At 42.1% G+C, this 21,976-nt stretch overlaps 1 protein-coding gene across 1 annotated transcript in view; it reads left to right on the top strand.

Annotated features, from left to right (window-relative positions):
- LOC134534400 (sodium-dependent nutrient amino acid transporter 1-like) overlaps positions 1–21,976 on the top strand; it is a 241,445-nt gene that overhangs the window by 29,979 nt on the left and 189,490 nt on the right. The gene's annotated exons all lie outside the window — the stretch shown is intronic.

Genomic DNA, 21,976 nt, shown 5'->3' with positions numbered 1-21,976 from the left:
TTTAATTTGTATTTTTATTGCCCTTTTTTTCAAGTATATATTTTTTACAGACTTGCAACTTCACTGTAATGTTCCTTATGTTACACAGTATGACATTTTCCGAAAATTAGATCCCATGGGTGGTTAAAACCAGGCAACAGTGGGTACTTTGTCTGCATGAGAACAGGATTTTGCATTGGTCATGCCTTCTGCGTCTCCATGGCAACGGGCATCGCGCGGCAGTGGCGTACCCACAAGGAGGGGCATGTATAATGAGCGGCGCAAGAGTGATCTGCCTGTAGACTGCCGTAGCGAAGTACGGGTACATCAGTTGTACGTTGCGTGCACGAGTCGGGAAACCATCGGTGCTATTCATTTTCTCTCCGGTACATTATACAGCATTGTAATAAATTTTCACTGATTTTTTTTTAAATTACCATTATTGTAAATGGGAAATGTGGCTTAATTTTTTTCCATTAGTATAGCCGTGCGAAGCCGGGTCGGGCAGCTAGTCAACATATATAATCGTCGTCGCAGTTCAGGCAGTGAATCTGTCCCAACTACCACTGAGCCAAAGCCCAGGCATAGACGTGGTCACAGACGTCATCGACCATGTCTTGTCGGAGTTGTCGACGTCGCAGAAGATGACCAGCTGGAAACCTGTGTTCCTGATCCCGTGGCCTGCGAACCAGTTGGAACTGGTGTCGACGATACAGTGCGTGCGGCATTAAAGACTTTGCTCTTGAAAATGCTTGATTCCTTAACCTAATGTGTATTTGTGTACTTTTTATAAATAAATGTGTAAATCTTGAAATTGTGTGTTTTTATTTCTATAATTTTTAGAAACCTAATAAAAAAATAATTTTAAATACAGACAATATTTTGACTCATGTAGTATACCAGTAGACCGCGGGTATAAAAGCGAGGTTCAGATGACTAGACCCGCAGTTCACCTCTGGTCGCGGTGCAGTACGGACTTGCTCTCTTCAGGTAGTTTCGCGAGATTTAGTTATGTCGATCGGAATAGACTGTTTACCGTCAGCAGCGGGGACCTCGATGGCAGCAACGATGATGGAGTCGGAGATCCTGATACCGACTGCAGAGGAGACCGCGACAGCAGTGGTGATACCGATACCGACTGCAGAGGAGAGAACGATACGTTCTGTTCCATCATCAGCTGAAGTTTCACCATCTGCATTCCTGACTTCAATTAATGAAGAGCGTACAGCGCATCAATGCTAATATTGTGGCGCATCTTTTACTAAACCTACGAATGCGCGCAGACATGAAAGAAGCAGCTGTCAGAATAATGCTCAAAGAATACTGTTTCAGTGTATAAAATGTAATAAACTAATTTCACGTCTCGATATCTTACATCATCATTATAAAAAATGCTCCGAGAAAGTTAAATGCAAGTATAATGAACATGGTTATTGTTTTGACTCATGTGTTGTACCGGCTGATGAGACTATATAAGTGAGACCCTGGTGATATGAACTTCATTCCGCCTCCGGCTGCCGTGATGAATGGATCGGATAGTTAGACTTGTATAACATAATAGACTGGTATCTAGCTATTCTTGAGAACTCGATGGCATCATTACCACTATCTACACCAACCTGGATCGAAGGTCTACCATCATCAGTGCAGAGCACGATGATAACGACGTCTACAGCTACACCTGCTCTCTCAACACAGCAGGAGATTTCGACGCGTGCAACATCTTCTTCAGAGCAGACCTCAAAGGCTTCAGAAGTTAATATGTCAGCAGTGTTACAATTGTTGTCAACAGTGCCCGTGTCATTGCTGAAGGAGGGAGCATCCAGCGGTGTTCCATCACCCGACTGCATGTACTGTGAGAAGATCAAAAACTTTTAATTACGGGATTATGTAATACACAACTATAGTAATAACTCTGAACGCATTAAATATCAGTGCAACAGATGTTTAAGCAAGTTTATACTCTATGGAAGATTAAAACGTCACCTCAGGAATTGTGATAGACTGGCTGTACATTCATCGGAATCAAGCTGTATATTTTGTAACAAAACATTATCAAATATTCAAAGTGCACAACGACACAAAATGCATCACTGTCCTTTTAATGAAGTCGATAATTCATCTTTGTGTGAAAATTGTGGTGTACCAATATGTAGACCTGATAAACTGAATAGACATTTATGGACATGTAAAAGACCTACTTCGTCCATTAAGAAGACTGTTTGAATCGACGAATCCACAAAACTTTAGTAATTTGTCTGTGTATTTTTTTTGTACTTGTAGTAGTGTAGTATGTATGTAATAAAAGTTTTTTTAAAAGAACTTGCGGTGTTTTTATTTTCTCAAACCTGCCACTTTAGTGGTACTTTTTTAAAATATAAAAGTTGTTTTGTGTCGACCAGGGATCGAACCAAGGACCTTAGTCGATCCAATCAATCAGTATATAGACTACAAATTTATTTAATTAATTTTGGAACTTTTCCCGAATTTCTAGCTAAATAATTACGGATTTACAAGATTGCGGCCAAATGACAAGATGGCGGGTGTCAGAGCAATAATAATAAATGATAACTGCACTCTAGCGTATAAGAATTAAACTAACATGGCATCAGCGCACTCTAGGCGACGATACAATGATGATGACTTCCAGCAGACGAGGACAAGATGGCTGACATGACATCATGCTAACTGGCGATATATATGCTATGAACAAAGTGGTGGGGGTCAGTCTCCGAGCAGCCACCACGGGGGGAAGGTTCGGTCGCCATTTTAAATTTATTTTGCCCTCGGCGGGTTCGAACCGAGGACTCCGAGCTCCGTGTCGTAAATGTTTGTTTTTTAAATATTTTTTATTAATAATTTATTCATTCAATTTTTTTTATAAATTTTTAATTTTTTTCTCATTAAAATCGGATAATAAATAAAATTTTAAAGATGGCGACCGTAACGATAATTGCAACGGTGACGTCACACTTCAAAATGGCGGATAACACAACGCCGGAATGTTCGAGAAAACGAAATGACGTCATCCAAAATGGCGGATCCAATATGGCCGTCGGGTTCACGGTCATGGTCAAAGGTCAAGGTCACAACCATCCAAGATGGTCACTGTGATGTCACAATTCAAAATTGCGGTCGACACCACAGGCACCACAGCCAGAAGCCAGATCTCGGACTGGCTATCCAATACTACTATTGCGTATTTGTCTTTTACAATCTGTAGAGCATCACAACGTTTTTTCCCTGACTTTGTAATCGGCGCACGTAGACATCCACAAACACGGAAATGCATGGTAATCCTCTGCGAAATTCAAATTTGTTTCATTCAACCACTCCGTCATTTTTAACACATCCAACGAAATCATTCTGAACCAAGCTATACCTCGGACAACCGCACAAGACGCACGACTGTTGCAAGTGTCTCCCCGTCTGACATGGGGAGACACTTGCACCTACTTGCCTCTGCGCGGCAGGGGCCTTGCGCACATATCTGTGGCATGCCTCTCCTCGAGTTGTTGCATGCTCCTGCTTGCGACTGCGCGCAACAGTCGCATGCCTCCGAGGCGCACGAAATGTTGCACAGGTGTAAATGCGCCTTAAGATGTACATCAAGCTCTGTCCCTGCCTGAACACGCCCGAATATTCACCTTCGGCCAACCTCGGGATTTGTTTTATTTTTGCGCAGGAAAAATTAATTCAAATATTAAAAGTGATCGGTTAGGTTAGCTACATTAAATCACTTTAGAACACTATGGGCGGTTAGTTAGGTTAGTATAGCTACATTAAAATAAACGGAGAAATATAAATATATATAAATAAACCCGAGGTTGGCCGTAGGTGAATATTCGGGCGTGTTCGGGCAGGGACAGAACTTGATGTACATCTTAGGCTTCCCCCTCCCCTACATTCTTTCCCTTCTTTATCCCTTATTCGTCGTGCCGCTCCCTCCCCTTTCACAAGCTCCGCCCAAGTGACCGTCATCTGCGATCGGGTTCTGCGCATATTGGCCGTGGTGTTGTTCCAGGTGAATTCTAAACTGATACTAAAGTACTTGATACTTGAATAGTGTACTCGTTTGGAGTACTTGATACAGGCGTGTATCAGTTACAAAGTAGCTGATTGATACTCTGCAACAGGGGCGCAACAACTAAATTTTCAAAGGGGGGGCAGTATATCTTTTTATAAAGAATCATCGATCCCCCCTATTGAAGCGGGGCCCAGGGGTCCTCCCCCGGGAAAATTTGTATTTCAAGGTGGAAAATGGTGCTATTTAAGCAGTTTTATTATCTAAAAATTGATTACACAGCACTTTATTTGCCCCCGTTTGCCCCCACTTCAGGGTTTCTGAGGGGGGGGGGGGCAAAATACCCTTCCCCCCTGTTGTTGCGCCCCTGCTCAGCTACCCACCTCTACCTTCAGGACACCTGGAGATCATTCACATAAACTTGGTGTTATGATTACCAGTTACAGGCTTAAAAGCATATCCGAATTTTTTTTTCTATTTTAAAACGCGCGACTAAACAAACTTCCCACTCCAGGATAATACACATAAGAAAGAATGAATGCAACACTTCAACACATAAATGAATATAACTTTATATAATACAACCGAAATAATAATATTAAAAAACTGAACAAAAATCATTACGAAGTAATTTACAGTTAAGGAAAATATGATTATTAATATAATATGTTTTAAATAAATTGTATGGTAAACATATTTGCAGACATAATTTAAAAAATTTTTTTAACATTATAGAAATAAGAAGCGAAAAATAATTAACATAAGTATGTCTAGCGAGTATTCATTGTAACTGACTTGACAGTAAAAAAAATATGATTCCAGCTATTGCAAGCCGAAATCGTCAAACAAAATGGCGTGCAAGCAAATATAGACATATTTGATCTATAAAAGAAAATAATAACCGTATAGAGTGTAAAGTGGATTGAAGCTCTTCATTAACGAATAACATAATGGGAGGTGGAAAAACAAGTGCTGAATGTGAGGGAGGAAAATCTAGACACAGAAAACGAATAGTACTTACTACGCAAGGGCAGGTACTATGAAATGTAAGTATGCTATGCTGGTATTCCCCGAACTCGGGATGTCGGTACCAATAAGCTGAACAAACTTGCTTTCCGAAATTCAGTATGGTCCACACGGAAACTGATATACATGCATGAGTGAGGTTAAAGGCAAACATATGCTGTGTGAGAACTCGAAGGACAGGAGATGACTATCTTTACCACAGATGAGAGTTAACCTCTCTCCCCACACCTAATTCGGTCGAACGACTTTAGATTAAAATTGATATTGGTTACCATTTATTTAACTTGTAAAGCATAGACACCCCAACTAAATCTGCACCGTATACCATCGAGAGAAAATAAATAAAAGTTATGTTTTTATACATATAAAATGGTTATTTAAATCTATTATATACAGACCTGACCTATAAACAGAAATGTAAGCATAAAATAATAATTACTGTAACACTTCAATTCAAATATTTTAATATGTTATCTAGATTGAAGAAAAGTGAAACTAATCCCCACGAGTTGTAATACGTGCATCATGTGCACGCAAGGGAAAGCCACTTGCGACACTAACGCTCCGCCATATTTTTTTAAATTTACATGTGGCGCACTCTCTCTGCCATTTTGAACACTTCCCGCAAGTGAAGAGTAACGTAACTAAATCAAGCAGACACTACCGCACTCTGTCCACTAGTTTTAACACTTCACCCTAGCAACGAGGAATGCAACTAAATCAAGGGGACACTAGCGATCCTGGTTGCCATTTCTGGCACTAAATTTGTTGGCCATTCCTGGTAAACACATTCAAAATCATTCATATAATTAATATCATACTTGAAAATTTCATCTCCATCTTTGCCCCTCCCATGTCCCATCCCACTAAAAGCGTCTTCCAGTTTCCTCCCACATCTTCCCCTCCTTCAACCAATTTACTTCCCTCTCCTCCTAATGATTAATTTGAATACCCACATCATTCTATAAGTTTTAACTCCCCCTCCCTTCAGTTCTCTTCTGGGTGAGAGTTTGATTCTCGGCAAGCTTTAAAGACAAACGACCTGAGCCCTGCCAGCTCAGACTGTTTGCTTAATCAGACAACACCGCGACACAGTGTGCCGCAAACTGTATTGCCATCATAGCTACTGCGGGCCTCGTGGTCCTTGCGCCAGAGCCGGGCATCGAACCAAGGGCCCCCGAGGAGTTCCAGGCCGCGGAGTGCCGCCCACTGCCTCTTGTTCATGTGTGGATGTCTGTGGAAAGGATGATACTGGGTTACTTATAAGGCGGTGTTAAAATTTGTTTCGTGGTAGGGACTCGAACCAACATGCTGCTGTGGGCCTTGCGATGAATAAAGATAGAAGTCGCTTCTTTTCCTAGAGCTATCTGCAACCGATGTGGGCGATTTCTTGTGGACATGAGCGAGATGACACACTGAGCTCTCCCCGCAAGAGGCCGTCACTCGAGCCCTCCGCTCGCTCCAGGAGACTGCCGGCCACGTGTCAGCACAGCGCAGTCGCGCGGTCGGGTTACCCGATACCAGAGACAGCCGGCACCACTGTCCCGCCTCGGTGCTATCAGTGCCGGAGTCGTGTGACCCCAGGTGTTCCTGTCTCGCCTTGATCCCCCGCGAGAACTCGAGGCTGTCGCACTGCGGGCGCCAGTAAGGCCAAGCCTGCCTGCCCCGCACGCACTTGGAGGCGCCTCTTAGGTTTGCCTCTGTCGACCTCCTGTGGCCGCGCACTGCTGACCCGCAGCGAGGAGAACCCCGGAGAGGAGTGGCTGTGGGTCGGTGGTGTTCCCTCTCTCTCCGGAGTCTGCGCTGCGCGGCTCGACTCCCGCGCGAGGCACCCACGGCGGACAGCTGCGAGTCCTACCAGCCCCCGTGGAGCGCTCAGGGTGCTGCGAGACGTGGGCGTTAGCTCCCCAGTTCGCGAAATAGAGCATTTCTGTGCGCCCTGGCAGTGATCAGCTGTGAGGTGAGATGCATGTTTGTGAGTCTGTGAAGAGTGCGAATGCGTGTAAACGATCCATGCCAGTGATGAGACGTAGGGCCTGGTTTTGTGCGACCTGGAGTCGTTGGATGGTGCGGCTGGCTGCATAACCCCACACCTCGGCGGCATAAAGCATTGCGGGCAGGACAACTGCTTTGCAGATCCGTACTTTAAGCCTGACCGGCAGCACTCGGCCCTTCAGTAGTGGGTAGAGTGCTCCTACTCTCTTCTTGCACTCCGCCACTCTGCTGGCCGCATGGTGCTGCCAGGTCAGGCGGGAATCTAGGTTTAGGCCCAGGTATTTAGCCGTGGGGGCTAGGGGAATGGGCGTGTTAAATAGCTCCAGAGGTAGTGGCGGTTCCGGCCTGCGACGAGTGAAGATGATGGCTTGAGATTTCTTGGTGTTGGCCTTAATTCGCCATCTCTCAAGCCACCACTCAAAGAGCCCTTGGTAGTCCTGCAGGTTCTGTTGGACCTGGTCGATGTCCGGGCCGGTGGCCCACAGCGCAGTGTCGTCAGCGAAGAGCTGGACTCGCACGTCCGGCGCTGTGGGGATGTCGGCGACGTACAAGCTGTAAAGGAAGGGGCTTAGCCGCGCCCCTTGCGGCACTCCATTGGAGATTTGCTGTGGCCTGGACAGCTTGCCTTCCACCTTGACTCGGGAAGTCCTGCCGGCCAGAAAGCTGGACACGAGGAGAGTGTAACGGGCGGGAATTGAAGTGAAATGAGCCCCTCATGCCGGACTTTGTCAAATGCCTTTTCCACATCCAGGAACACTGCCATCATATGCTCCCGGGCATTGAAGGCACCTGTGGCCGACTCGAAGATCCGTGCCAGAGGGTGTGTCGTGGAGTGGGCCTCCCGGAAGCCATATTGAAAGTCTGGGAGCACCCCGAGGGCGGTGGAATGCACTAACAGCCGACTCAAAATTACCTTTTCAGCCAGCTTGCTGAGCGAGCTCAGCAAGCTGATGGGGCGGCGATTTTGAGGGACGATTGGGTTATTGCCTGGTTTAGGCAGTGTAATGACGTGGGCCTCCTTCCAGGTACGCGGGGATACCCCAGTGCATAGTACTGCGTTCAAAACCCGAACCAAGAACTCCACCGCACAAGACGGCAGTTTTTTTAGCATTAGGTTGGAAACTCGGTCCGTCCCCAGGGCTCTCTGCACCGGAAGATCCCGCATTACACGCCTAACTTCGGCGGCCGTGACATGCTCTTGGGGTTCGAGATCATGCGCGACTGTAGTGCGGAGATATTGGTGCACAGTGTGCTCCACCTCATCAGTGAAGTCGTCATCCCGGGGGTCCTCCAGCAAACACACTTCTCTTTCATCTCGCAAACATACACGAAATAACTACTTCGACAACACTACAGAGTGTGCCTGGCAAGTAGTTGCCGCAGACCACGCTAGCCGCACGGCATCACTACAGGCTGGCTGAAGCCGGCCGAGCTGCCTACTAGCCCTCTCCCCTCTGCGGCAGCGCGACACACCTCTGTAAGCACTTCTCCTCTTGAATACAGGCAGCTGTGAGCTCTTATTGGCCAGACCGTCACCCCCTCCCACGAATGTGCGTGCCAGAGGGAGGGCGGAGGTCCGCTCAGCTGGGCATCCCGTTACCATCCACCTGTAAGTTGACAACCAAGCTGTGCCCGCTGCAAGCAGATTGTTTCCTGCTTGCAGCCACTATCAGCCAAGTGGAAATTCAGACACCGCTTATCGAAGCGGGGAAAGGGGAAACTCTCCTCCACGACGATCTTAGCGCCATTATTGGCCTGTAAACAGCTTTCTTGTTTTAATCATGTAACGTACAGCGATTATCAATAATTGAAACGTGGTTAAAGTGCGAGATATTATAAACGCATTAGGAACAAGGTTTAGAAAAATCTTTATTTTATGTGGTGTTAAAAATGCATTGAAAGGGTAGAACAATTTCAGCAATATCTTGAGAAACTACGTGATAGTTTCGATGATTTCTGGTGAAAAATTGAGGATCAATTTGGTAGCTTGACAGAAGATAGCCAGACCAAAAAAAAAAAAAAGAACGGATAGATAACATTTCGGATGACAAGAAGACTTGTTACAGACGATTAAGTATATTTTGAAATCATAGACATAATTAAAGAAAAAATAAGTAAAAGATTTGGTGATATTGGCAGTCTCTTCTTCATTGGTTTACTCAATTTTATTGAGTTTTCTGTTTATTCACGATCATTTCCCGAAAAACTATTCCAGTCCTTAAAATTTTCTTATGGACAATGCTTCGATTTTGCCAGACTGAGAAGCGAACTTTCCGTGGTTTATTCTTCAAAAGAATTTCACAAGAACAGTGTGGCCGAGTTACATAAATATTTGTACTTGAATGATTTGCACGAAATTCTTCCCGAAGCATGGAAACTTATTTGTTTGATGTTGACGATTCCGACCACTAGTTCATCTGCAGAAAGATCTTTTTGTCTTGAAGAGAATAAAAACATATCTTCGTAACTCTCAAGGACAATCGCAGGTCTGAGCATTGTCTTTGTCATCAATTGAAAAAAAAGGCATTGCAAGACCTAACAAAAAATAATTCGTTTTACGACGATGTGATCAACATGTTTGCGAAGCAGGGCTGTCGAAATCAGCTTATGTATAAGTAATGACTGACCACTTGGGTAACGTTTGGGAATTTTATAACTAAAAACATTAGTGCACAGCTTTCCTTTCATGACGCAGAGAATTACGTTCATGAGCGTCGTCCATCTTGGCAGAGCGAGTCACCACCAGTACTAGGCTAATCAAATCTGAGGGTGAGTTTACATCTACTATGGCAGGGATTTACATCCACTCGTGATAAATTAGTAAATAAACATTATAAACTTTTTACTAAAACAAAATTCTCTATTCCTTAGGCATGTTAGTTTTCTGAACTGTCTCCTAGTAGTAAGTTCGTAATGATTTAGTAATTTAAGTTAAAATGGTTTAATGCATTGCTTACATATGCAATCAACCCACGCCTCGCGACTGGAGGTAAGAAAAATATGTTAATAATAACATTATTTAAAGTAAATGTATTTAATTACACCTTTCATGAGGTAGTTTCTAACACCAAGCATTAGTACAGTTAGTTGTCATGGTGTTGAGGTTAGGTTTGAAAATATGAAGTCTTGTCATCACAAGGCAATACAACGCAGGAAGCACGGTATTGCCTCATGGGGAACACTATTGACCCATATGGTATTTTTATTATTTATTTTCTTTTTATGGAATAGGCTACATTTCATAAATAATTAATATTTAAAGTGTGTGAAAACTCACAAGTTTGTTATTTTACAGATGGTGTTTAAAAGAATCCGAACGACGGACAGGGGAAAGGTTGGACGGAGCATGATATGAATTGTGCACTCCAAGATGTTATTGAAAATGGAAAACTAACGAGAACGTTGTGCCTTGTACTTCAAAGACAGTCACCCATGTCCTGGAAGCTGTAGACGAAGACTTAGGCTTACAAGATCAGCCTGCAGTTGGACTAGGCTACGATTCAAAGAACTATTCCCACTACCAGACCCTCTCAAGTTGAAGACAAGTGCTAGACAACAGCATTCCTCAATTCTTTCTTTGACCCCTTACACAGAGAGTTTAGAAAAAGCTGCGGAGGTTAAAAAAGTACTAATTAAAGAAGAAAAAAGAAAATGAAAGAGAATCAAGAGAAAGAATGAAAAATCAAAGGAAAGAGAAAGTTCAAATAGTATACGTCTAAGAAAAGGCCTCAGCAATCTAATCTAAATAAATATCACCGGAACATATCTTCTGAGTCATCAGTTAACGATATAGATCCAGGCCTACCCTTATCCAAACTCTGCAATGGCAATGAGGGGATGACTTTGACCCAAAGAATTTCAGAGACATTGGAACATACTGCTGACAAGTCCGTTTGCCTTCTCTGTGGAGAGTTCGGGAAAAACAAAGAGCAATGGTTTAGATGCGTGATGGGTGCATTCCGAGTGCACTGGATGTAATGCTGCTGAAAACTTTATTTGTGAATTTTGCCGTTGAAAGTGAGCCCTAAATGTCAACTAAGAAAGCTTTATAATCCATTATGTTCATGTTTTAATTTACCAAGAAAAGAACTTGTGGTATTTTGGTCTTTATCTGACATTTTATAATTATTTAAATTCTACATCTTGGTATTGTAAATAAATTCTGAAGTTATAATTTGTTCAATTGATATTTTTATCCAGATTATTATTATTTTTTTTTTTGGTTTTATATGTGGCACGGTATTACCCCTTATTCTGCATGGAATTACCCCGCTCTCCTCTAAAGCTAGTGCCAATGGTTAAAATCTACAGTAACATATGCATTTCTTGAGTGTATTTTGTGTTAGCCATTGATTTTTATATTTTTCTGGGTCAAAAAACATCCAAAAAACTCAACTTTGAAAATAAAAAATGATTCGTAATATGTAACTTTCTTTCGTTATTTTTTTTTCACTTTCATGATTTTGCTTTGTGTTTAATGTAATATGATAATATTTCGTTTTAGTTTGGAAATTACTTACTTTAATTGTGATTTTCATTGCTCTGCCTCCATCTTTAATGTGTTCTTGGAGTATAAGTACTATTTAAATTGCATTCCTTCGAAACCGATTGTTAACAAAGAAAAAATACCCTCTTGTGTAATATTAAGGAAAAACTTAAAATCCAGGCATTTTTTTGAGCATCCAACATTCGTCATACAAATATACGCTTTTCAATTTTACTCGCAGCCATGATTTTAAAACAAACTGAACAAAAAATTAAAAGCAAGCCAGTGAACGGCACATGATAGGTAACATTGCGACACATTGTGGTGTGAGGAGGAAATATTTAGTCTTCCTACACACGTAGAAATACATTACGGAAGTTTTATGTTTTCAGTGTTTAGTATCTCAGAAGGCTGTCAAACGAGATCATAGCTGAAATAGGTGGGATGTAACTTTTATTTTAATTTTTACTAGCTAATGCCCAGCATGCATTGCATTGTCTCATTCAAAATTTTATGTAAAATGTTTTAAGTCAGTACACATGTACGAAGCATCTCTCTATTTATATACTCTAATCCATCCATCTATATCTATATATCTCTCAATATCTCTCAATATATCTTAATATAGCACTATATATCTCTAATTACATATTTTTATCGTTATATCTTTAACACTCTCTAATTATCTCTTCCTATCACTCTAAATCTTTCTATATCCCTCCATATCTTCCACTATCTCACCCTATCTCTCTCCTAAATATTAATGTAATTGTTTTTGTCTATATATGTCTATTAATCTCTTTTTCTATCCCTTTATCTTATTCTCTATACCTTGCTATATCTCCCTTTATCTCTATCCCTCTCTATCTCTATAGCTATCTTTTATATATAATTTAACCCAATTCTGTCATTCATACGCACTCATAAAACGAAAACACAAGAACTGCCGCTAAACTTGCGCGCCACCTATAGATGGCGTTGCCTTGAATTTTAAACGCGCTATCGCTTCGGTCATCCGTCACGTCTTGAATTTTTGTTTGTTTGTCCCTTATGCATTCCTATACCATTCATTCGATTACGATTAAACTTCGGTGAGATGTTATCCGCATGGCCGTGATTGTACAACTATTTTACAATAGGTGGCGCACGAATCGTTTAAACAAATGTGTTTTTTTTCATATTGTATAGCGGCAGTTCGTGTGTTTTCATTGTATGAGTGCGCATGCATGACACAATTGAATTGAATCAACCATAAAAAAGAGAGTGATAGCTAGAGAGTGTGAGAGATAGATGGAGATAGAGCGAGATATAGAGAATGAAATTGAGTTATATAAAGAGATATCTAGATATATAGAGCTATATATAAACATATAGAGAGGTATAGATATTCGTATATAGAGGAGAGAGATAGAGATAGTGGGATATATAGATGTATATATTTAGATATAGAGAAATAAATAAATGTAGATATATATAGATGTTGATACAGATAAAGAGATATATATTTAGAGAGAGATGATTTATAAATGTGTACCTACTTCAGTCAAATTACAAAACAAAATTGAGTGAGGCATTGCAAATCTCATGCCGAGCATTAGCGAGACAATGAAACATTTTCAAATTCAGTAATCTTTCATTTTTCCACTTTTTTCTGTAGTGTTTTATAGAGTCTATATTACATACAGACCGTCCATTTTTAGATATATAGAGGTAAATAACTATACACTGGCAGTACAACGTCTGTCGGGTTCTGCCAGTGATAATTTATATCACTGGCAGAACCCGACAGACGTTGTACTGCCAGTGATATAAATTATTTTGCACACTTGGAGTTCAAATTAAGAAGACAATGTCTACATATAATTTCGAAAAAAGTCCCCTTCACCCTGTGTTCAGCCCGGGCAACGCCTGGTAGTGCAGCTAATATATATATATATATGGCTTTATAGAGCTACAATTTGTTTTGATATCTTACTGCTAACCAGTGACTCCAACTTCAGAGCAGACACCCGCTCCATAGACTGATACCGCCATGAATACGACTCATGTGCCACCTAATGTACGTTATCTCACCTAGACACTAACTTTCCTCGTGTTTCAAAGTTTAAGTGTTCGAAATTTCATAAATTCTATAATTTCAAAACCGATGGTTAAGAAAGAAAATGATACTGTCATGTGTAATATTGCGTTAACAATGATCAAGAATAATTTAATTTTGATTTAAGGGTTAACTTTATCAAAATCTCACATAGACAGTGATCTTTCTCGTGTTTCGAAGGTCAATTGTGCATAGAAAATCGGATGAATGGTTTAGGAACACATCAGGGAGGGAAAAATAACCACACCAACAGACAAAGAAACATTCACATACACATAAAAAAATAAATTTTGCAAATACAGGTTTTCATGTAATATGATGGATTTAAATTAATTCCGTGATGCTCTAACTGCGACAAATTTGCTAGAATTTTGACAATGTTTCTGATATGCCATTAAGGTTTAATATCAATAGAATCTTTTTCAGAAATTTGCTATAAAAAAATAATGTGTCCTTTAAATTTTTTTTATGGGATAAAGGCAAAATTCCGAGGAGATGCAAATTTTTTGTATGTGATATGCTGTACTTAATAACTTTCACTATCTATTCAGGAACTCGTTAAAGAATGTGTTACAATGCAGGGTAGCCAGGAAACAGACACGCCTAAAGCGAGAGGAAACCACGAAACGTTTTTCCTTGACGCACACGTGAAGGCTGGTAGGCGGTGAACATTTTGAAGGACCATGCAATGGTTGAAATGTTGGTCAGCAAAGGGCAAGAGACGGCTTGGTGCCTGGCAGCTCGACTGCTGCTGGCCGGGACACAGTCCCCACGGCAGATTCTCGTGGCCTTGAGGCGCTGCCGTGGGAACGCGCCCTGCCGTGCGATCGTAGCGACGTAACACGTGTGACGAGTTCCCACTGGTCTCAGCGCGCGGAAAGTGCAAGTGAGTGGTGTTGCGACACAGGACTGCTGACTGCAGACAGGATAGCTTGGCGACGCTGGGCCTTAGATGAAGCTTCTCTCGTATGAGACACTTGTACCACTTCGCATATATCCTGCCTGTAAGAGTAGGCATTACAGCTGTACGTTCATGCTACTATGCGAGTCTTAAAATAGCATAAATTATTCCAAGTCGATATGCATGCATTAAAAATCAAGTGTTTTATGTTCCGTGGAAATAAAAGTCGTTAGTTATTTAATGGGAACTAAAAAAAAACATATGGCATGCCAAATTGAAGTGAGGAGGTGGCCATTTTCTGTTATGACCAGGTAACAAAAAACACCTTTGGATAAGCGTGATGGTACGGTGTTATTTATTTATAAGCAAGGCATTCTCAAGACATTCGGACTGAAATGTGATTGACCGCTGAAAAAGCTGGTTTGTACGCTAAACCCGTAATAATCACATTGTTTCATGATAAATGCAAAAGATTAAAAAATCTAATATAGAATGCATAGTAATAGATCAGGGTAGAAAAAAAAGTAAAACGTAAGATTCCACGCTTCACTGCCTGACTGAATCGGCACTATTCAAAAGTGTAAAATATTAGAAAAAAGTTTTTTTCCACTTAGATACATAATCCTTCCCCCCTTTGGGCCCCAGTTACTAGACTTTGCTCTTGATGTATACAAGAGATGTATACATTGGTAGGATCTGAAACTGGAACTTGAGTGTGGTGCAGGTGCCGGGGTCCACAATCTGGGATTGCGATGTCACGGCGGCCATCTTTGATGACCTGCACCTCGATTTTTGACCTTGACCTTGGAAGCCGTCTGGGATTACCCAATCCCATTTATGAATCTGCAATTTTGAATTATGTCACAACGCCATCTTGGATTCTGCAATCTTGTATTATTTCACAGCTGACATCTTGGAGTCCAACAACACAGCCGCCACCAGACGAGCTGACTGCCTCAGTTGCTCCACGTCTCTCTCACCTGTCGAACTCGCCGATCCCCAAATCACTCAGCAGTCTTTTGGCTCTGATTTATGCAAGGAGTTTCTGAAAAGGCCATACTGTGAGAGCACGGTGTTATCACAAACAGGATTACACTCAACATTAAGTTCATGCAAAACTAAGCTCTGAAGAGAGCACGAGTGGTTTACGCAGAGTCACGCATTTCTCGTGGTGCCCCTCATCGAGAGGATTATTAACAAGGAGTTGAAAACGAGCGAAACCAAAAACTAAGTTGTGAGAACCACATTTATTCGGTATGAATGGTAACATACAAAATTCACAAAAATGATCAATCGACAACATGTTCTCTCGCTTGTGCGCTAAGTTCTTCCCGCTGCAAGGCAACACGTTCCGATAGCACAACTATAGACCTAAAACAGAAAATACCAAAATACCCATCAACATCGATTTAGAAAAGAAAACAACTTTGACAATCCTGATAAAAATTTGGTAATTATTGAGGCATCAAAAAAATATGGCAGTAATGGAAATATTACGGCTACATGAAAATGCGTATCGACTTGAAATACTATAGCGCAAATTGCCCCACTAGAATATTTTAATATCTAATAAAAAATATCAATACTCATCGTAAGACATGACCAAGAAACAAAAAAAAAAATACAATATTCGTGCTGTAACTTGGGAAATTATAACAACTTCACAATAACTGTATGAAAAGACTATACAAAACAATTTAACTATGTCAACACGAGACAGGAAATCAGTGTGACGTCTCGTAATTCAAACTACAATGTATTAATAACATATTAATACTGACACGACGATCGCAATGTCCGGCTACTCCTTTATATCAAAGACGATTATAATCCTCTTGCAAAGCAGGACATTAACCAAGGATCACACTCGCCTCTCACTCCTGCAGATGGCGAGTAGTCCCCCGTGCTACTTGCGCCAGCCGAGTAGCATCCATGTCGCTGACGGAAAGTAGGAACCGCCGGAGACACTCGGACACTCGGGCGAAAGACAGGCCTCGCGACATCTCTCAGAACTAGTCGTCGACACGTCCGAAACTGCAACGGTACACTCGTTCCAAACACGTCTAAGTCTAAGGAGCAATCTTTCCCGTGCATCGCTACTTAAACAACTTACCGTTCTGTACGAGTAATATTCACAAGTCGTCGCCAATGGTTTGTAGTCGTGATCGGGTAATTCGGCCTCAGCCTGCCTGTTTCTGTCCGCTCCGCCACAGTCCGCCACAGTCCGCCACAGTCCGCCACAGTCCGTCACAGTCCGCCACAGTCCGACACAGTCCGCCACAGTCCGCCACAGTCCGCCACAGTCCGTCACAGTCCGCCACAGTCCGCCACAGTCCGACACAGTCTGCCACAGTCCGTCACAGTCCGTCACAGTCCGTCACAGTCCGCCACATTCCACCACAGTCCGCCACAGTCCGCCACAGTCCGCCACAGTCCGCCACAGTCCGCCACAGTCCGACACAGTCTGCCACAGTCCGTCACAGTCCGTCACAGTCCGCCACATTCCACCACAGTCCGCCACAGTCCGCCACAGTCCGCCACAGTCCGCCACAGTCCGCCACATTCCACCACAGTCCGCCACAGTCCGCCACAGTCCGCCACAGTCCGCCACAGTCCGTCACAGTCCGTCACAGTCCGCCACAGTCCGCCACAGTCCGCCACAGTCCGTCACAGATTATCTTGTAGCTTTATAGAAAAAATAATTTATATTATAGATTATGTATGTTTACTTAAAGACTACTCTGGATATAATCCTTTTTATAAGGTTTGCAAGAGTAGTTTATTTATATTTATTGCACACATGATTATATTTTTAACACACATATATATATTATATAATATACTACAGTTTATATTATATAATAATTCATATCCTTTTAGCTTGCTTATACAGGTTTCCAGGGCGTTATTCTGTCATAATTCTTATTCTTATTTTCAAAGAGAGATCTGGTGTATATATTTTTTAGTTTTCTTATTCTTAATTTATTCTTTTCAGTTCATTTATCTAATTTGATATAATATTCCGGCTGTTCGATTACACTATACACAAGAAGAACAGCCAAAGAAACTTGTGTAGGAGATTCGAAAAATTATTTTTATTTTTTTTTTTTCTGTAATTAGTTATTCCGTATCAGAAAGCAGATCTTCCATCAGAGATTGTTCGTGCATCCAGCTATCGAAACGCTCCAGTCTCTTGGATACTTCAAAGGTGTAATTTCTCCATATGTCATAAGTCTTCTTATCTCTCACAATTTGATTAATATCCTTTATATCAACATCCTCCATAGCCATCTTCCTTGTGTACTTGTCTCGTATGTCTTCTATTTTAACGCAATCATTTAGAACATGCGCTACTGTGTCTTCTTCCATGCACACAGGGCACATAGGGCTTTCCACTAAGTTAAAAGAGTTTAATTTGTATTTAAAATTCCCGTAACCTGTTAGGAATTGTGAAGTGTAGTGGTCAGTACTTATCCATGAAAATTTCATCCGTTCTTCTATTGAAGGGAATATATTGTGTGTATGTCTTCCCTTGTCAGAATTTCGCCACCTTTCTTGCCAGATTTCCATATTTTCTATGTGAATTCTGCGATACTTTGAAGCAGTGTATTCCTTTTTCATCTTTAATATCACAACTTTTGCTCTTTCTTGTATAAGTAGGTCTATAGGTAAGGTTCCAGCGATAACCTGCAGTGCTTCTAAAGACGTAGTTCTGTAGCTTTTTGTTACAGCAATTAGAGCTGTTCGTTGGGATGAGTTTAACCTTCTTCTTACGTGTGAATTGCGTAGTAATTCATACCAGACTGAGCACGCATAGGTAAGTATGCCCAGGTATACTCCATTGTACAGAGTTGTCATAGTGTTAGTGCTCAATCCTACATTTGTAGGTTTATGACTCATAAACAGTCCGTCACAGTCCGCCACAGTCCGCCACAGTCCGACACAGTCCGTCACAGTCCGCCACAGTCCGCCACAGTCCGCCACAGTCCGACACAGTCCGCCACAGTCCGACACAGTCCCCCACAGTCCGTCACAGTCCGCCACAGTCCGCCACAGTCCGACACAGTCCGACACAGTCCGTCACAGTCCGCCACAGTCCGCCACAGTCCGCCACAGTCCAACCACAGTCCGCCACATTCCGCCACAGTCCGACACAGTCCGCCACAGTCCCCCACAGTCCGCCACAGTCCGACACAGTCCGACACAGTCCGACACAGTCCGCCACAGTCCCCCACAGTCCGCCACAGTCCGCCACAGTCCGACACAGTCCGACACAGTCCGTCACAGTCCGCCACAGTCCGCCACAGTCCGCCACAGTCCGCCACAGTCCAACCACAGTCCGCCACATTCCGCCACAGTCCGCCGAAACATCAAATAAGCCCTCAAGTGTTTACATATGCCCTTTACTCACCAAACACATTAACTTACTCGATAGCTTCTTCATTCGCACAGCGTGTTGGCCAGGACTATACTTGGTGTGCGTACAGTAGATTAGTAGCCGGGGCTATACATAGTGCGCCTTCATCAGTTTTGTTAGCTGGGTTGTTATATTGGTGTGGTTAAAGCTGCGTAGTGACCAGGACTATACTTGGTGTGCGTACAGCAGCGTAGTGGTGGGGTATATATAGGCTATATATTGCGCGCTCATCAGCCAGGTGGCCAGGACTATAATTGGTGTGCGTACTGCATGCAAAAAAATTAATAATTGTCAATTTGAAAATATTAAGATCGTTATGTGAGAGGGGGTGTTCGAGATGAAAGTTTTTTTAGTATTCGACACTTATAGAGATTGATTGGAATCAGTAATTGACCTTAACTGGGATTAATGGGATCTTAATTGACACTTATTGAGATGAATGTGGTCTTAAATAAAATTGATGGTTGCGGGGGGAGGAGGCACAGGGGTGACTTATGATTAAGGGGTTTTTATCTGGGCGTTTGTGTGTGACAGGAGTTACATGGTCCCCCTAGTCATGTTTCCATTCTCTTTTGAGCTGAGGAAGCGTAGCCTACTATGCCAAGGTTCTAGCAGACTTTGCAATCCTTTCGAAAAGTGCCTTGAAGGATGTCACAGCTTGATGTGCCACAGGTCTTACAAATGTATCCTCTCTTTCATGCTAGTACCTTTAAGGTAATCTTAGATTTTTATGCTACAGGACTTGCATACTTTCTCCTATTTCGGTCCAAGGCTTCTGCCTGTTTTAAGCTAGCACCTGCAGTAAGACCTAGCTCACTGTGTCACGAGTGTTGCAGACGTAACCCGTTATTTGAGCTACCAACTTAAAGGTATTGCTTACTTACTCTGATACAGGTCTTCCATACTTACTTATTTTATTCGCGCTAGTGCCTTGAAGGAGACTTAAGCCTAATGTGCTATGTCATTGCATAATTTCCTAATGCCTGAAGGAAGGCTCATCCCAATGTGCCATGGTTTTGGCATGCTTCCCTCCTCTTTCGCATCAGCACTTCAAGGAAGTCTTAACCCAATGTGTCATTGGTTTTGTGAAGTTCCCCGCTATTTAACACTAGCACATGCAGAAAGACACTTGGTCCACTGTGCCTCGGGTCTTGCAGTCTTTCCTGCTCCTTCGTGCTGGTCCTGTAAAGGAAACCGTAGCCCGATTTTCAAAACGTTGACAAAGTCCCCATTTTTTGTTTTAGTGCCTGAAGAAAGGCTATGCTGACTGTGTTCCAGGTCTTACATGCTTTTCTTTTAATTAGTGCTAGCACCTTGAAGGATGTCTCGGACATCTCTGCTACGGGACCTTTAGATTTCCTGTTACTTCAGGCTAGTCCATAGTGTCCATAATGTCCATAATGCAACTGTTTCTTGCAGACTTTCTCTTCAAATGGGCTAGAAATTTGAATTAATACTCAGCGTACAGTGGCAATGCTCTCGAAAACGTTTATACCAGGGAGTTAGGAATTGTAAGGAGATGTCTTTCTGTGACGTAGGTGAAGTCACTTTTTAACCTCTCCATCGCCGCATGGTTGCGCCCAAAACATTGCGGAAATGGTGCTTGACCAAGTCTAATGATGGTTAGTAAGTATGGATTAGATACACCGTAGTTAAAAACAGTAACTTTAATCAACAAAGTTATTTAAAACTGTTTCCACACTCTAAACACTACACTTCAGCCAATGTTATGGGCGTATAACCAATATGGCGAAAGAATTAGCCGAAGAAAAAAAAGTCTTCATACACTTACCAATGTAATCCTGCAGATGTGGCCACCCCATGATCTCTCCCCTCTTTTGCACCAGCAACTTAAATAAAGGCTTAACAATTTTTTTTATATGGGTTTTCTATATTTATTCTGTCTTCTACACTAGTGCAAGCAGAAAGACTTATCCCACTGCGTCACTGGTTTTGCACACTTTCCCTTTTTTCATTCTAGTGCTTGAGGCAAGCCTCAACCAAGTTTGGAGGCCATCCTTCTCCTTCGCGCTAATGCCTGAAGGAAGGGTTAGCCCTTTTTGCTACAAGTTTTGTATGCTTCACTCACTTCTTCTTTCTAGTCCCCGAAATGAGTCTTTGCCCATTGTGTCACGTGTTTTTCAGGCCCTCCACTTCTTTTGCACTTGCCTCAAAACAAAGCCTTATCCCACTGTGTCACTGGCCTTGCATGTTTCTCTCCTTTTTCGTTGTAGCGCTTTGAAGGAAGCCTCAACCACACTGTGTAGTGGTTCTTTCAGGCCTCCTTCTTTTGAGCTATTGCGTTAATAAAGTCTTAACACTCTATGCATTGGACTTTGCATGCTTCCCCCTTTTTTTAGAAGCACCTTAAATGTAAACCCAGTCTGTTGTACCACAGGTCTAGCAGCCTTCCAATCCTTCGGGAAAGAACCTTAATTAAAGCCTCAGCTCATTTTTCCATTGTTCTTGCAAACTTCCCTTCTATTTCACACAGCGCCTTGAAAGAAGTCTCAGAATTCTATGCTAATAGATTTTTCGACTTTCTCAATTCGTGCTAGGGCATTGATTGAAACCTGGCCCTGGGCTTGTGATCTGAATGACTCCTGAGCCCACTGAGACATGGAACTTGCAGGCTTCCCTCATTTGCGGTTGCGATATTAAGAAATACTAAGTGTACTGTGGAAAAACACTTGCAGGATTTTCTCATTTTATGTTCGAACGATTGTTGAGAGAATCTACCTATTGTGCTACATGTCTTTGGTGTCTTTAAGCTCCTTTTAAATTTTTCCTGTCACTTTTAATTTTCACTTTCACGTGTCCACGCACGAGTGCATTGTGCAGGACACTGGGATACTTGCACTGACGAACCTGACCTGATTGCTGATTTAATGCTTCAAGTTACTATCTTTCCTGCTGATAATTAAGAGTTAAAGTGGAATCTCAGGACCTATAAAGCTAAATATATCTTAGTTGTGTGTGTGTGTAATTCATTCACACACATGTGAAAATTTTTTGTTATGCTAAAGTATAAATATATTTCTCTATAATAT

This window comes from Bacillus rossius, chromosome 7 (genome assembly GCF_032445375.1).
Source record: "Bacillus rossius redtenbacheri isolate Brsri chromosome 7, Brsri_v3, whole genome shotgun sequence".
In the NCBI taxonomy this organism is placed as follows: domain Eukaryota; kingdom Metazoa; phylum Arthropoda; class Insecta; order Phasmatodea; family Bacillidae; genus Bacillus; species Bacillus rossius.
This window is presented reverse-complemented; position numbering and strand designations above follow the sequence as displayed.